General features: G+C 43.2%; 2 long non-coding RNA genes across 4 annotated transcripts; one reads left to right on the forward strand and one right to left on the reverse strand.

The window, feature by feature from the left end:
- Positions 1 to 5776: 5776 nt before the first annotated feature.
- LOC127784023 (uncharacterized) lies at positions 5777 to 8770 on the reverse strand. 3 transcript variants are annotated; one of them, XR_008019432.1, is made up of 6 exons: positions 8568 to 8770; positions 8251 to 8486; positions 8062 to 8176; positions 6267 to 6384; positions 6087 to 6168; positions 5777 to 5955 (listed from the first exon to the last, which is right to left on the reverse strand). It is a non-coding gene; the product is annotated as an uncharacterized LOC127784023 (long non-coding RNA). The 3 variants fall into 3 exon arrangements; XR_008019431.1 differs by having other exon boundaries at positions 6275 to 6384; positions 8062 to 8173; positions 8568 to 8759; XR_008019429.1 differs by having other exon boundaries at positions 6275 to 6384; positions 8568 to 8754.
- Positions 8771 to 14502: 5732 nt separating this feature from the next.
- Positions 14503 to 15716, forward strand: LOC127754033 (uncharacterized). Its single transcript, XR_008012746.1, has 2 exons — positions 14503 to 14757; positions 15452 to 15716. It is a non-coding gene; the product is annotated as an uncharacterized LOC127754033 (long non-coding RNA).
- The last annotated feature ends 464 nt before the right edge of the window (positions 15717 to 16180 follow it).

The following is a 16180-nucleotide window of genomic DNA, read 5'->3' on the forward strand; positions in this document are numbered from 1 at the left end:
ATGACAAGCATAATAGCATGTATTCTTCTCTTTTCTACTCCCTCCGTTTTATATTATAAGTTGCTTTGACTTTTTAAGTCAAACTTTCTTGAGTTTGACCAAAATTTTAGAAAATTTTAGCAACGCCCACAACATCAAATTAGTTTCATTAAATTAAATATAGCATTGAATATATTTTGATAATATATTTGTTTTGTGCTAAAAATATTATTAATTTTTTCTATAAACTTGGTCAAACTTTCAAAAGTTTGACTAGAAAAAAGTTCAAATTAACTTATAATATGAAACAAAGGAGAATATACTAGTGTCCTAATAACTACATGAAAGCATAAGTACAATTCCTTAAAAAAAAAATCTACTGTCAAAACTTCAACAAGAATAGAAAGATTCAGCTTTGTGGCAGATGGTATCATTTTTTTTTAAAAAAAAACAACAACAAATGACATCATCAAGTCACTTCACCTTGCATTGATTTAAGATAAGGTGAATGGTTTGAATATGATATATTCTTAGATAAAATTGGTCTAAATTCGAAATAGTATTTGATAATGGAGAAAACCAACGTGATCCCAAAGGTTCGCTCCTGCGTCAATTTAGTCATATGGGCTAATATAGTCGTCGGACTTATTAAAATCGCCACATGGACATACCATATCACCCTCCCATGCAAAATCTGCAATGAGTTGTTTTACCCTTACATATTGTCGGAGGAACAGGAACGGGAGCCCCCCGGTCCTCCGGGGTCTTTAGGGCACCCGAGGTTGTATGTTACAACAAGAGACACACAAGATTTACATCTTCAAGGAACGAACAATATCTACATCTTCAAGAGATACACATGATCTACATCTCCAAGGTGCCGAGGAGAGTGTAGAGACCTACAGGATCTAAATCTCCAGGGTGCCAAGGAGAGGATACAGATCTACAAGATCTATATCTTCAAGGTGCTAAGGGGGTAGATAGTTGCTCGATGCATATTCCACGGAGGTGATCGTTGAGAACTTGTTCGTCAACGACATATTCGAGAAGCTCACCCAAAGTAACAAGAAAACATGTGAATTAGCAAGGGGAGAGGTCCTTGTTGCCCTGGGACGGTCTGGTACCCCGAGCACGCTACCTGCCCCAGATGTGCGGCTGCTCTGAGGAGCAGAGGCCACCCTAGAGTGCAGAACAAGTGGCTAGGGGGCCCAGGCAGGGGCCCGAGCATATCCACCTTGCCCCGGGCTAGCCTCGAATCTCTCTAATCCTCTGAGTGGGCCTCTCAACACCACTTACCGCCCAAGTCTAAAACCACATTTTAACACATTTTAGTTCACAAATATAAGAGCTATTCACCTCTGTCCAGCAGTGAAAATATTACCCAAATTCTCATTTACAAAGTGATCATGATGTCATTTAGCATTTTCTAGGCATGACTAAGCATAGAGCTTTTATATAAGCATGTATAAACCTATTTGAGTACTTAGAAAGTACTCTAACCATTTCTAAGGTTACAATCAGTGAGAGTAATAATTATTCAAAGAGGATATGCAGCAAATAGGACATAACTACCATAACCATGTTTTAAAGATACCGATATAGTCTAAATTCATATGCAACTTTGCAAACAAATATTTTCATTCCTCAAATCATGGGATTCAATGTGATCAAAGGATGGGAGGAGAATTTGCCTTGCTCCTGGAATTGTTAGCACCTAAGTCACTTCTTCACCGTTATACAATAATCTATAAAAAGTACACGTTATACAATTAAACACCGAAATAGGAGAAAATCCAAAATGCTCTAAAATGCATGATTTGTTCACAGTGGATAGGTTCTGATCTAAAATGAATTTACATGAAAGAATTTCTATTTTATCTCTTTTTATTTGGAAGTTATTAATTTTAGAAGTTACGTCGGTATAATGTAGTATAGGTTTAGGCAGTGCTACAAAATATTTTTGCAAAGTGGTTTTATTAGATTTGAATTCTCAGGGGTGTAGATATGTGTTCTTTTAATACTAAAACATTTTGTTTCACAATTTTTAGAGTTATTATGAATTCTTTATGTGGTTCACAAGTTATAACGTGTTCTAGGCATATAACTTTTAGGTGTACATGACTTTGGAGATTTAGGTTCAGAACATGTTCTACTTTGTTTGAGATGTATAAAATAAATAATTTGGTTAACCAATCTAATCTTAGTTCATAACTTTAGGGCTTGTATTAATTTGCTATACATTCTATAAACTAGGGAGATGTTCTTTGTTAGTTTTCTTAACATAACAACTTAGAGGTTATTACATGAGCTAAGTTCTTCTAAGTTTTGGTGGATGGGGATGGAACTATGGCTTCACTGGTCCTAACAAGTTTTATTTTGGTTTATTCATAGCTAGAGTGCATTTTAAATACCTCTACACATATTTTTTGCTTAACCATCACTAGGTGATTAACTCCTAGGTTATCTATTTAAAGATTAGAGCTATAACCTGTACAAAATTTGTCATATTTTATTTTACTATATTGAAGCTCACTATTTTCTGGTTCTATAGAAACTTAGTTCATTTCATTTGGACTAAAAATGAATTTTCTACAAATTTTACAAGTTAGAGGCTGCTCTATGTTGGTTATTCCTTACATAAATCTTTAGAGGCTTTGATTATACAGTAAGTACATATTTTTATTTTACAAATTGGAAACACATATTTCGGTGATTCTACAGAACTTGTGTTTACTCAAAAAGGAGTTAAAATGAATTTTAGATAAATCTTTAAAGTTTAGCTTCCCTAAATCTCATCATTTTAAATGCAATTGTTTTAAAGGCATTTGATGCAAAGCAAGTAATTACTTTTATTTCACCTAACCAGAGAGTGCATGATGATGAATTTGCAGAATTTGAGTTTGTTTCAAAATGAGTTGAGATAAATTTTATATGTATTTTATAAATTTGTGTATGTTTTATGTATGATTTATATTAGACAAATTTTTGAGGCAAAGTTTGTACAGTGAGTGTCAAGTTTTATGTTTCTATAGTAAATTTCATAACTTTGTGAATCTACAGAAACTAGAATCACCTCAAAATGAGCTATATTTGATTTTATATGAATTTTCCAAGTTCGTGCATTTTTCTGTTAAACATATATTTGGTTGGGTATTTTCATTTATTATTTTCCAGATTTTAAAGGATGGGGTCCATTGGTCAGTGAGAGATCAATATGCAAAAAGCACCTTGAGGTTCCTAGGAATCAACCCACAGTCCAAAGTTTGTGATGAACCAAATTCATTAAGAGTCCTTAGATTCTTTAAATTCATTACTAACTAGAAAAGCAGCGCGCCAACTGGCGTGCTCGCTCTGTAGCCCCTGTATAAAGTTTGATGAATTAGTATGAAATTTGTGCTATTAATTAGTACGAATTTCATGAAATTTTATGGAAATTATTTGAATTTCTATGAATTGCACAGAATTGCTCCAATTCAACATAGCAGATCGCATTGTTGAGAAGGATCCTTAATTTTCTCTCTTCTTTCAATTCATGCTATTCAGGGTTTTTTTGTGTGTCTAAAATTGTAATTAATTGTCAACTAACGATAAAACATGTGTTTATAATTTTGAAAATTTTAAGTTTTCCAAATTTATGTTTTGTGAGGAGCTATTGCAAATGCACTTTAGAACTGCTAGTATATATGCAACATATCCTCACCGATATTACTATTACAAATGTTAGAGCCATGTAAAAATTGATAGGAAGATCCGCTCATCAATTTGTACAAAAAAAATAATCAGTACATTATTATGAAGATTGGTATAAGACTCTCAACATTATAACGCAATATCTTGAACTCTACCAAATATTCTAATAGCACTGAGCATTTCATCCTTGTCTAGAAAGGCTAGGAGATAAAGATTTATACAAGTTTTGTGTGCGCAAAGGCTCGAGAGTAAAGAACCTACAGGTTAATGATGATGGTCGTAATGATACATAATTGCAAATGCAACCTAAACTTCAGGAGCCTACAATCTACATGGATGAGTTGACATGTTTTTATGCCTATATGGCTGCCTGAAATTCAGCAGTCTCCTTATACGCTGACCCCCCCCCCCCCCCCCCCCCCCCTCCTCGTACTCCTCCGCGCAGAGCAGCAGCCGAGTCAGAGAGTGGCGACGCCGCATCGTGAGAAGACGAGCGACAGCTGAGACGCGGCGTGGGCGTGTCCGCGAGGCTCGTCTTGTTTTGTGTCTTGAATCTAGACCCAAATTTCCCCATCTGACCATCTCCTCCACTCTCCCCCAATCCGCCAATCCCCATCCCGATCTCATCGGCGGACGACGACTGCCGCGATGTGCGTCGTGCGCGGGAGGACTGGGTGAGGTGAGGAGGACGCAGAGCTGCGGCTGCGGCATCCGCTCCGGCCAGGCGGCGGCGCGACCAGCCTCCAGGGCCCGGGGGGGCATGCGAGCACGCAGTCGCACACGCGCAGGCGCGCAGCGCAGGAAGAGCAGAGGCAGTGGCAGGGTGGGACCACTGGCGGAGGACGGAAAAAAAATTAGGTGTGGCACAAGGAGTGGACACCCAAGACTAAGGAAAAAGCAATCTCAATTGCAACAGGATATTTTGTCAATAAGCCTATATTACGCATGGCAACAACCATTGATCGCAATCCATTATCCATTTGCAAACAAGCATAAATAAATAAATAAAAGTATGCATGGAAGGATATGCACCTCTTTGATGTCAAGACCTTCCCTTCCCTTTCTATCCATTTTCGCAAAACTTGGTTGCCCCTGCTAATTGGCTGCTTGCTGAGCGGCGGATGCAGTCACGCACGGCGCGCCCACGCCGCCACTGGCTGCATGCTTGTGCCTTGTTGAGTTGAGTTGTTGCTCTGCTGCTAGCCCCTGCTGAAGTGCCGAGTGCCCAATGCCGGAGTGCCTGCGGCCGGCGGCCTGCCCAGCCTGCGCCGTCGCAGCCTCCTCCTCCCCACACCGCTGCGGCGCCTCCTCCCCGCGACCCCGCACCAGCGCCGCCCAACTCCACTCGACCGGCGGCCGGATTAGGGATTGGAGTTGGAGAGAAGAGGGGAATTTTGGGTTTAGCCGTCTAGGGTTTGATGGTCAAAAGCCCCTTTTGCACAAAACAACTAAACAAGCCCAATGGGCCAAATATTTTGGGTGCTCGCCTGCTTCATCCTCTCGCCTCTCGCTCTTTCTTTGCGCACGGCGTCGTTCCCTCTCGCTCTTTCTCGCGCACGACGTCGCTCCCTCACCGGCGGCTGGATCCCGGGGGAGGGGACGAATTGAGAGGTGGGGGGTTAGGCGGAGCAAGGTATGGCGAGGGCCACACCTTGCCCTACCGAGAGCTCCGCCCCTGGGTGGGACGAATGGCACAACAGTAGTGCAGGCGTGCAGCACCAAGCATCGACAGCAAGCAAGCCAACTGATTCTACATTTGTGAAGTTTAATCAATCTTTGGTACTGGAGTATTTGTTTTATAGATTCCACATGTATTATCTATCTATACTCAGTACTGTAGTTCCTATATGTGAATATGTGATGTATTGTTGAAAGCATAAATATTAAGTAAGTTGAGGTATTTTTTGACTACACTGTTTGCAAATGGATGATGAATCATGAACTTGCGATTAGTTCTTGTTTGCTAGCTTAATGTAGACTTGTTGAGATAATATTGCATCGTATAATAACGTGCATTGAGATTTTTCGTTCTGTGCTAACTTTCGTGGTGATTCGTTGGCCACACCTAAATTTTTTTCCATCCTCCGCCACTGTACTATTCCACATGTCAACAACTGGAAATCATAGCCAGCAGCCCCATAGCACTCCATTTTTTGAATAAAGTCTCTACTCCAACTTTGCAGTTGGCACAAATACAATATAGTACAATATTTTGACGATAAAGATCAGACAGCACGCTCCACTGCCTCAGGCTTTGCAAGACATATATATTATGCATACAAGTCTCTGTGATTAAATAAACAAAAAAAATGTGTCAAATATATGCAAAAAGGAATAGTTGAATCTTCAATCATACCCCGCAACACACACAATAACTTCTTGTTATAGACTTATTCACTGAAAACCAGAGAACTTACATGGAGTATTGAATGGCATCACGAGCAGTGTTGGCAGGCAAGAATGCATCAGCAACAACCTTCTTTTTCTCATTCTTCTTGTCTAAAAACATAGTTAAGCATAGTAACAGATATATGTATGACCAATAGTACACTATATGGGCTATGCAATTTAAACCATAAAACGGGCTATGAGTATACATTCTTACAGTCTTCAAATAAGCGTTGGATCTCTTGGAGGCAGTGAGGAGACAACTCATTGATGTCATTGTAGTGACAGTGTTCAGGATCATCAGCACAGACTGGCATCCTTTTTATCCTAATCACAACATCCATTATCCTCAGTTTAAAAAAATAGTGTTTGGTAAAAAAAACAGAGTGGAGCAACACACATGTGTTAGGAAATTTACTATGTGTTACCACTGCCTAATTAAAATCTCATTATTCTGAATAAAGGAGATGCTATCATTAAGAATAACTGTTCTTCCTCAAGTTATCCGCAAAATGCATTTGTAATATTTTGTGAGATAAACTTCTATACCATGCAAGTAAAAATAAAGGTGATATATACATCCAGTGTTTCATGCTTGAAACAGCAACATTATATAAGTCTAACCTTCTCTATTTCCATGGTCTGAAACAAAATCATAAATCATGGACCTTGTAGTCAGTACTAAATTTTAAGGAACAGATTATTTAGAGCAAAAGCAAAGTCTTTGTATCTACACTGCTCTTAGATACATTACTTGATCATTTACGGAACACTTATAGTAATGGACTCATGGTCTTCAGGTAGAACATCTATTCAGGATTCAAACTGAAACTTATTTCAGGTCAGAGCTATACTGCAATCAAATTTTGACTTTTATGTAAACATCTTGAGTTCTTTACAAAACAGCATTAAAGTAGGCATTGACTTCTTTGTAAAACAGGATTAAAGAAGGCACTTTATCATCAGGTTGAAATTATGTTTGAAACAATCTTGTGTGTAGCTAATACTATAAAATCGCCGTATGTAAATGGAAACTGAGAAATAGACCACTGTATACTTTGGCAATTGATATGATAAAACTCCATGGACATCTACAGAAGAACATGAAATCTATGAAGTATAAATAATTATATTGTGGCTTCATTTATTCTATACAGCTGCATGAATTTTGCACTTCCCTTTTCTTTTGCAGAAATGTATATGCAGAGGAAAACATAAAATACATTGATGTATTTTCAAGAATTTAACACTAATTTTGAAATTGATTGAAAGTATCCCCTTTCCTTTCTCTATGAACACAAATCAAATCCTAGTGTTCTATGTAAATAAAAATATTACCATTACCCAATCTCTTACACAACACCTTTTTTTTATGAGCAGGCCGAAGGAGTGAGAAAAGAATGCAGAGATATAGAGCACTGCAACTGCAACGGAGGGATGAGTGGTAGACGCACAAGTGAAGGCGCCACCGGTGATCGTGAGGGAGTAGGCGGACGCGGTGAGCCACCGTCAACCTCGCCGGTTCTGGTATGGTGGTGATGACATGGAGTCGGCTCCGGTGGACTCTGCCGGATGCGGGGCAGGGTTTGGATGGCGAAGGGGGAGGTGGCGGCGGCGTGAGAGAAGAGGTAGAGCAGGCGGAGCCGCGGAAGCAGTGAACTGGCAACGGTGACGAGGAGGAAAGGAGGTGGGCGGCGGCTGGATCTCGGGAGCAGAGGCGGCGTGACTCAACGAGGGGAATAGCGATTTCTTTTTTGAGATATTACTGTCGCCGGCGCCGGCGATGAATGGCGGCCGTTCTCGCGATGCGACCAAAAGAGAAAACGTTCCTAGGATTCTTGCGCATCTATCCGTAGTGGTCTCGTGGTCAGAGGTGGCCGGAATCGATGCTGGCGACGGTGGAAGCGGCGTTGGTTTTCGGGGTGGTGGTGCATGTCGATTTGGAGGCCGGATCAATACAATGCGAGTGCATGCATGTGGCCTTCTAGCCTCCAGGATGCTCACCGAGGGTTAAGTTGGGGTTGTAGAGGTCTTGGCGACAGCGGTGACTTGCGGAACGGCTTAGCGACGGCGCCCCACTTCGGGTGAACGGCGACGGCTCGAACGGGACGACGAGCTGCTAAAGGAAGGCATGCACGAGGGCTGTGAGGTCACAGGGATGGTGCGCGCGCAAGGAATCGAACAATGGCTCACCGGAGCGGCAGGAATCGAAGATCGATGCCGGCGGCCGGAGTTGGGAAAAATGATGGTGATCTCGCAGTACACGGCGTCTTGGCTTGATTCCTTCGGTGAACAGGCTCCTGGGGTCGAGGCGATGACGATAGCGCAGCGGCTTGCTCCGGGATGGACGAGGATGGTCGGGTGACGATGATGTCGAAATGGCGGCGTTCCGGAGCTCCCGTGGGCACGGCCGCGTTCCGGCGTCACCACTGCATGACAAGCGGTGAGATTAGGTGGAATGGATATGGCATTGATAGGAGGTTTCAGATCGGGAAAGAAATCGAGATGACCGCGGCACGATGGCGATGGCGATGGTCGTCGTCTCCACGGCCGACGGCAAGGAAGAGGGTGACGGAGAGACTGAGAGCTCTCCCTCTCAAGTAGCTTGGCTTAGGAGTGATAATGGGGAGGAGGCGATGCAGCTGGGAGGAGTTGAGAAGGCGAGCTCGGCGCTTTGAGGGTGTCGACACGTCGAGCACACGCGCCGGCCGCGCCCAGAGCCGATCTCTCCCTCTCTCTCTTGCGTGCTCTGGTCGGTTGGAGTATGGATACAGAGGTGAAGCGAGCTCAGGACACTGTCGAGTGGGTCCAGGATGATGTAGGCTAGGTGGGTGAGAGTGGGATGGGTAGGAACATGGGTGAACTTGATTTTTAGATGAATTTTCGGAATTATTTTCTTCTCTAACTTTGCAGCTTGGTAACTTAATGTATGGACCAGTTAAATTACTGTTGATTTTACTGGAGGTAGATCATTATACCTAAATTCTATTTTCTTTGGTTGCACTTAAAAATTAAAAATTATAGATGGATTGATCACAGAAATTAAAAAAATTTGGGCTAATTAAAAACTAGATTAAATTTTTAGGAGGCTTAAACTGAGAATACAAATTCTAGAAAAAATATATTTAGTTATGATAAATAATCTAGTATTTGAATAAATTACTTATCATATACATTTTTATGCATTTTAATTCACTTTTGGGTGAGGTATGGTTTTAGCCGATTAAGGTTTAATTTAATTTCTTATAGTTGACTGCCTTGACTAATTTGCTTGAGGCATCAAACTTAGATATTAAGTTGTACCAAAATTACAGTGAGTCGGATATATTGATTAGCACTTGCATAAATTTTTCCATGATTTTACCTTGTATGAACTATTTTAGATAATTACAATGTTTCTCTCTACATGTATGTTTCTACTTTATAAATGCATCTAAATCATTTTAGAAATTATAATCGGATTTTCTCCTGACATGAGGTGATGTTAACCGACTATATTATCATATCTTTGAAATAACTACACAAGAAGAACTATATGTTTGTTTAGTGATATTATCTTCTATCTATGCTCATGAATCCTAACATGGGATGCAATCCAAAACCCAAATGCACAAGGACCCAAGTCAAGCCATGCTTTATGCATATGCATGCATACATATGTGATTGCATTTATGTTCAAAGTTAGGAATGAAAAAGTTTTTAATTTGTTTCTCAAATTTTAATCATGCAATATTTTAGGTTGGTCTCACCAAAGTTAAAACGGAAATTTTTGACTCTCAAAAATAGAAAAATTATCTTCCAACTATCTTGACAAGAAATTTTTTTAAGGTATATAACTTCGGGTATGTTACACAGCAAAACTTGAAGGACTACATTGTTTTTTCGGATGTGGATTTTCATCCCTCACGGGGACATTCCTCGTCTAAATAGTTATTAAAAAATTAAAAAAAAATTAACAACATACATTAATATGAAATATATCACTCCCATAAATATGTAAAACCAAATTCAACTTCTACAAGTTACAACAAAAAGAACAAATTAAACTGAAAATAGTTATAGTACAATCGTAGCTATATTTGTTATTTTTGTTACAACTTGTAAAAGTTGAATTTAAACTAGCATGTTTGTGAAGTGATATATTTCATATTAATATATGTTGCTAAATTTTTTTCAAAATTTTTGATGACTATTTAGGTGGCATGCATGAAACGAGGGAATATCCCCTCGAGGGATGAAATCATTTTCCCTGTTTTTTTTATCACATTTGCTAATACGTGCACGATTACTATTGAGACCCAAGAATAATCAGAAGGCTCTCATGACGAACATCATGTAGGAGACGAGATCCACCTCGTAGTGGACAAACTCGGCCTCTCGGCAATCCATGTCGACCTTCCTCACCACCATGGCTCCCATGTCGAGCACCAGAGGCCGCCGCCGCCCGTCGTCGTCGTCCCTCTCCAGCAAGAGCGCGCCGCTCCCCTCGCAGAACCACCCCAGCCTCGTCCTCCCCAGCCATCCGTCGCCCAAGCTCGATCCCTCCATTGGCCACGCCGCGATGATGCTCTCCTCGCGGACGACATGGCGCCGCTCCCAGCGCGCGGCGGCGGCGCGGACCCAGACGGCGATGTGGTCGCCGACGAGGACCACCACGCTCAGGCTCGTCGCCGCGCCGGCGCCGGTGCCGTCCGACGGCGACGGCGACAGCGCGAGGCACGTGTCGTACGCTCCGGATTCGCACGGCGGCGGGAGCTTCATCAGCGACGCCATGGTCGCCTGCGCGCCGGCGGCGGCGGCGGCGTCCCGATTTGGCCACTTGAGGACGAGGATGCGGTGGCGCGAGTGCGTGAGGCAGAGCCAGTGGACGGCGCCGCGGAGGACGACGGGCTTGGCGTGGCTGTGGAGCTCGCAGTCCGTGGGGATGGCGCAGGCGAGGGGAGGGCCCCACTCGCCGTCGTCGGAGGAGAAGACCTGGACGTTGAGCGTCCGGGGAGAGCTCTCGGCCGGCAGGTGCGCGACGAGCAGCTTGAACGACGACGAGCAAATGGTTACTGCTGCTGCAGCCGCGCCGCCGTTGTGGTGGTGGTGGTGGTGGTTTACGACGTCGAGGAGGACGATGCTCTGGTCGAGCACCTCGTGGTCGTGGGGCGGGAGCACCCATCTCCCGCCCGACGCGGGGTTCCACACGGTGAGCTCCCCGCCGTGATGGTGGCTGACGACATCGCACCGCCGGCGGAGCACGACGAGGGACCTGCGCGACGACATGGGCCGGTAGGGACCACCAAAACGCACACGCCGGCGCCGCCATGGCTGCCGTCGATCGGTCGTTCAACTTCAACGTCAGCCGGTGGCGAGACGGGAGGTAGCGACGACGCGGCGGCGATGCTCGCGCCGGCGGCGGCGCCGCGGGCGGCGGGCACGAAGGCGAGGGGGCAACACGGGTCGTCTCTTGGGCGGTGGTACACGCCGAGGAGGAGAGACGGGATGAAGGAGGGGTCGTCGTCGTCGTGGCCGGTGCCGGACGGGATGACGACGCGGCGGAGGAAAGAGGGATGGAGGATGAGGCGGCGGAGGGGCTTGGAGACGGCGGCGCAGCGGATGATGGTGGCCGGGCTGCGGCTCCTGGCGACGATGTCGAGGACGAGATCGTCGGGAAGAAACCGGTGTGAGATCTTCTTCTTCATCTCCCAATATCGACTATTCTCATGTCAAAAATATATATATATATCGACAATTCTCATCGTCTTCGCCTTTAAATTCGAGCATTTGTTTGTTTGAATTTAAAAAGGGAACTGTATCTCCGGCCGGAAGTTAAGCACGATTCGTTGCTTGCTATTATATCCCGTTCGGTAATAAGCGCCAGGTATGTGTTTTCAAATATTTATATGGGACTAGCAATAGGAGTATATGTCAACCGCTAATTTTTCTTCAAAAGAGTTCGATGCGTTTAAAGTTACCGTATTTTTTTATAGCAACGGTTTTGCTTCCCTAGCGATTTGGAAGCAGATCGTCTGACGTTGGGCGGCCAACGTCAGAGGGACGTCGGGCATCGATCCATCGTCCAATCGGCATCTCACGGTGCTACTGCTTCCTTCGTTCCGCATCGCACGAGCGCAACGAATAGGGCGGTCAAATAGGCTCGCAGTCGGCCCACGCCAGTGAAAATGGCCCACAAACATCCTGATTGCCGTGCGCCGCCGCCGTTCGTTGCTCTGTTTCTAGAGGGAAAAAAAGGGCGCCAATATACTTGAACGGAGGGAAAAAAAAAGACCTTTCGGTTGCTGTTCTTATGGCGATGAAGATGGTGAACGAACAACAAGAAGCTTTTCTGCACTTGATCGTAAGTCTGCACTAGTTACCTATCTGCCATTGCTATCTGAAACTCTCAATCTGATTTTGTCACAAATAAAATGACCCAATTAAGGGTGTGTTTAGTTCACGCCAAAATTATAAGTTTGATTGAAATTGAAACAATGTGATGGAAAAGTTGGAAGTTTATGTGTGTAGAAAAGTTTTGATGTGATGGAAAAGTTGGAAGTTTGAAGAAAAATTTTGAAACTAAACAAGGCCTAACTTCTTAACATTCTCAAATGCTCACAAAAATCAGAGTATCACATTGACATTATTATTAGATTCAATACTGAATCAGTCTCAATTCACATCGATTTTCAATCTCAATTCAGATATAACCAAATTCTAAAACATATGTTGTCGCCCTTCAGAAAGCTATGGTGGTGCTGCCGTGCTGGTCGCCTCCCTCCCATGCCTGTCCGGGCTTGGCAGCAGCGGTCGCCCTTTCGCCCGTTTTTGTGCGGCTCTTGGCATTCCTCCGACGTGGGTGGTGGTGAAGAAGAGCTTGGCGCCGCCGCCGCCGCTGCCGTAGAAGTCGTCATTGTCGAGGACGCCGACGCCTGGAAGCTCTCGCGTGGGGGAGGACATGGGGCCGAGGGCTGGAGAGGAGGGCAACGTCGAAGGAGTCTTCCTCGGCAGTCCGCTCCTCCCACGCCCGCGTCGAGGAAGGCGGCGAGCCGCAGCAGAGCGGCGAGCAGCCATGCCGGGATTGGTTTTTCTTTTCTTTTTTTTTCTGTGCGACGGCGGATTGACGAGCAGTCTCGTTCGTTTTTGTCCCTCCGCAGTTGCTCGTAAATGGGCTGAATGGGCCATCCTTGCCACTCTCGTGCGATGCAGAACGAAAGAAGCAGCAGCGTCGTGAAATGCCAATCGGATGATGGATCGATGCCCGACGTCCCTATGACGTTAGCCGCCCAAAGTCAGACGATCTGCTTCCCTAGGTTTTTAGCTAGAGAACTTTTTTTTTCATCTGATATGCTTTAAGAACTTTAAACAAAAATCAAACTCTACCGATGAAAGCGACCGCAAAGTGCGAAGGAGGAAGAAGGGCAAGAAGGGGAGGAACCCAATAAAGTGCGATATCACCATCTCTGCCATCTGTGAAGAGCTCGAGGAGATAGAGGTACAGAGGGTGAGGTGGAGAAAGCAGGACCCACTTACCACTATTTTTATCTTCTTGTTTGATTGACATGTGGGGCCCACATATTTTGTTTTATATTTTTAGTTTTCAATTTTGATGCTTTTATATTTTTTTCTGGGGGATTGTACTGTCACGTAGGCATCATATCAATGCCATGTGGGACGAATACCTAGTCATAAGGAGTCACGTAGACGCCCATGAGATAAAACCGGAGATAATACTTCCGAGGGACCTTGTTTGCACTATTTTTTAAGCTGGGAGGGGTTGTATCATCATGTTTTTGGTTCAAGGATTAAAATCAGACTCGGTGACAAAGGGGACCTAAAGTGAACTTACTGCGTATATTTTTCCCCTTCATTGAATCTGCTACTTTTGGGGGCCCATTGACCAGCCTGGCATTTCGCTCACTTGGGTCGTGTGTTTCTTCTCTGCCGGACAACTTGGTCACAAACATTCATCAAAATATTGTGGCTATTATATTTCTCCTCTTTTGAGATACAACCATAAAAAGAAACTAAACAATTAAAATTATTTATGACTATCATTAAACTATCATAAAAAGAACTCCGAAATTAACTTAAAATAGGTTTCAAATTTTATTTTTTTTTCCTACAGCCGATAAACAACTAAGCAGACGGTAAAAAAACTAGTACTTCTACTTAAGGAGAGAATAATAAGTAGGACTAACAACCACAAACTGGTAAACCGGTAGCTACTTCAGACTCTCTGCCTTTTTTAGCATTTTAAGATCCCATCCAGACTGCATCGAATTTACAATATTCTCTTAAAATAGCTCAAAATTCCGTAGAAATTCGTCTCGATGAGATGTACGACATGTCCTGTTGCTGCCGTACGTACTACTAGTACTAATCTAAGCGGCTGAGCAGCGCCGGTCGAAGAAGGAAGAGTGTTTCAGCTCGGCGAGCATTTGCTGCTGGGTGTGTGCAGTACGCATGTTGGAGAGGGAGTTGTACTACCAAACCTTGGGACAGGTCAGCATCGTGTACTCCAGCTTTGCTCTCCCCTTGTACTGATGGATGGGCAAATTGGCAGGCTATGAGATGTGGTACTAGCTAGTACTACTGTACTAGCAGTGGAATGGTTCAAGGCAAAGACATTGCGTTGCGTGTGTATATATACATCTCCCATGTTTCTTGAATCTTGACGATGATGGCGTTGGCCTAACCGGATTTGCAGTGCATCAGGTAAGGGAAAAAGGATGGTTAGATAGAGAGAAGGGGAGTTCTGTGATTGGAGAGGAGAGGAGACAGGGATGAGGCAGAGCATGGGATGGGGCTATCAACAGATGTAGATTATTCCTTGCACAAGAGATGATGAGCTGTGAATGAGTTCTGAGAGATGGCTGGTGTTGTTGTTGCTCCCTCCCCTGCACTGCCTCTTCCCTGGCTCCCCTGCACACCTCTCTCTCTCTCTCTCTCTCTCTCTCTCTCTGTGTTAGTATATTGTTTTTATGTTTTAGTAATTATTTTCCTTCCATAAGTGATACGGTATTTGTAGCATGTAGGTAGAAAAAAAAATGAAACTAGAGTGATGTGACACTTCAAGGGCTGTTGCAAATTAACACATTTTAAAATGGACCAAGCGTACTATTTCTCAGCATGTAGTTCTAGCTCAAAACATGCATTTCATTCGGCATGCCATGCTAGTTTTAAGCTCAGTATAGCATTTCAATAATTTATTTGACATACTAAATCTAGCTCAAAACTGCATTTCATACGGTATGTCATCCATGTTTCTAGCTCAGAATAGCATTTCATTTGGCATTGCTATGCTAGTTTCTAGATCAAAATAGCATTCTAATTTACATGCATTGATGATTCCTAGTTCAAAATAGTAATTTAAGGGATCTTTTTCCACTTGTACCCGGAGCTGTTTTAGTGCAGGGGAGGAGGAAACTGCGCGGTCTGATGGAGATTGGGCAAGATTGGGACGGAAGGAAGCAGAACAAAGCGAAAAATTCAAGATATGCTTTGCGATTTGCCAATTGCAATAGTTTGCAATAGAATCTCCGTAGTATAATTTTTGGCACGTCCTGCTGTAACTGCCGGAAAGAACAAAAGAAAAGCTCAATCTTGGTTTTCAGACCACGCAATGCAATGATGAACCGTTTGTTACTACTCCATGACATCCAAAAGTTCACTCATTTTCTGCTGTTGAGATCATGCGTCTTCAACTAGGGCCCTGTTTAGATTCTAACTTTTTTCTTCAAACTTCTAACTTTTCCGTCACATCGTTCCAATTTCTTCAAACTTCCAATTTTAAGATGGAACTAAACATAGCCTAGCATTCAGAGTTTATTTTCCAAAGTATATAGCACAAGTGTCAGCAGACTCTGCAAAACTTCATGACATATATACTACCACCTCCGTCCCAAAATAAATGCAGCCGTGGATATCCATGCCGAACGTTTAACCGTACATCTTATTTAAAAAATTTGTGAAAAATTTAAAACTACTTAGCCACATATAAAGTACTACTATTCATGTTTTATCATCTAATAGCAATAAAAATAAAATTTGTGAAAAATTTAAAACTACTTAGTCACACATAAAGTACTACTATTCATGTTTTATCATCTAATAGCAATAAAAATACTAATCATAAAAA

Source organism: Oryza glaberrima, chromosome 1 (genome assembly GCF_000147395.1).
Source record: "Oryza glaberrima chromosome 1, OglaRS2, whole genome shotgun sequence".
NCBI lineage: Eukaryota > Viridiplantae > Streptophyta > Magnoliopsida > Poales > Poaceae > Oryza > Oryza glaberrima.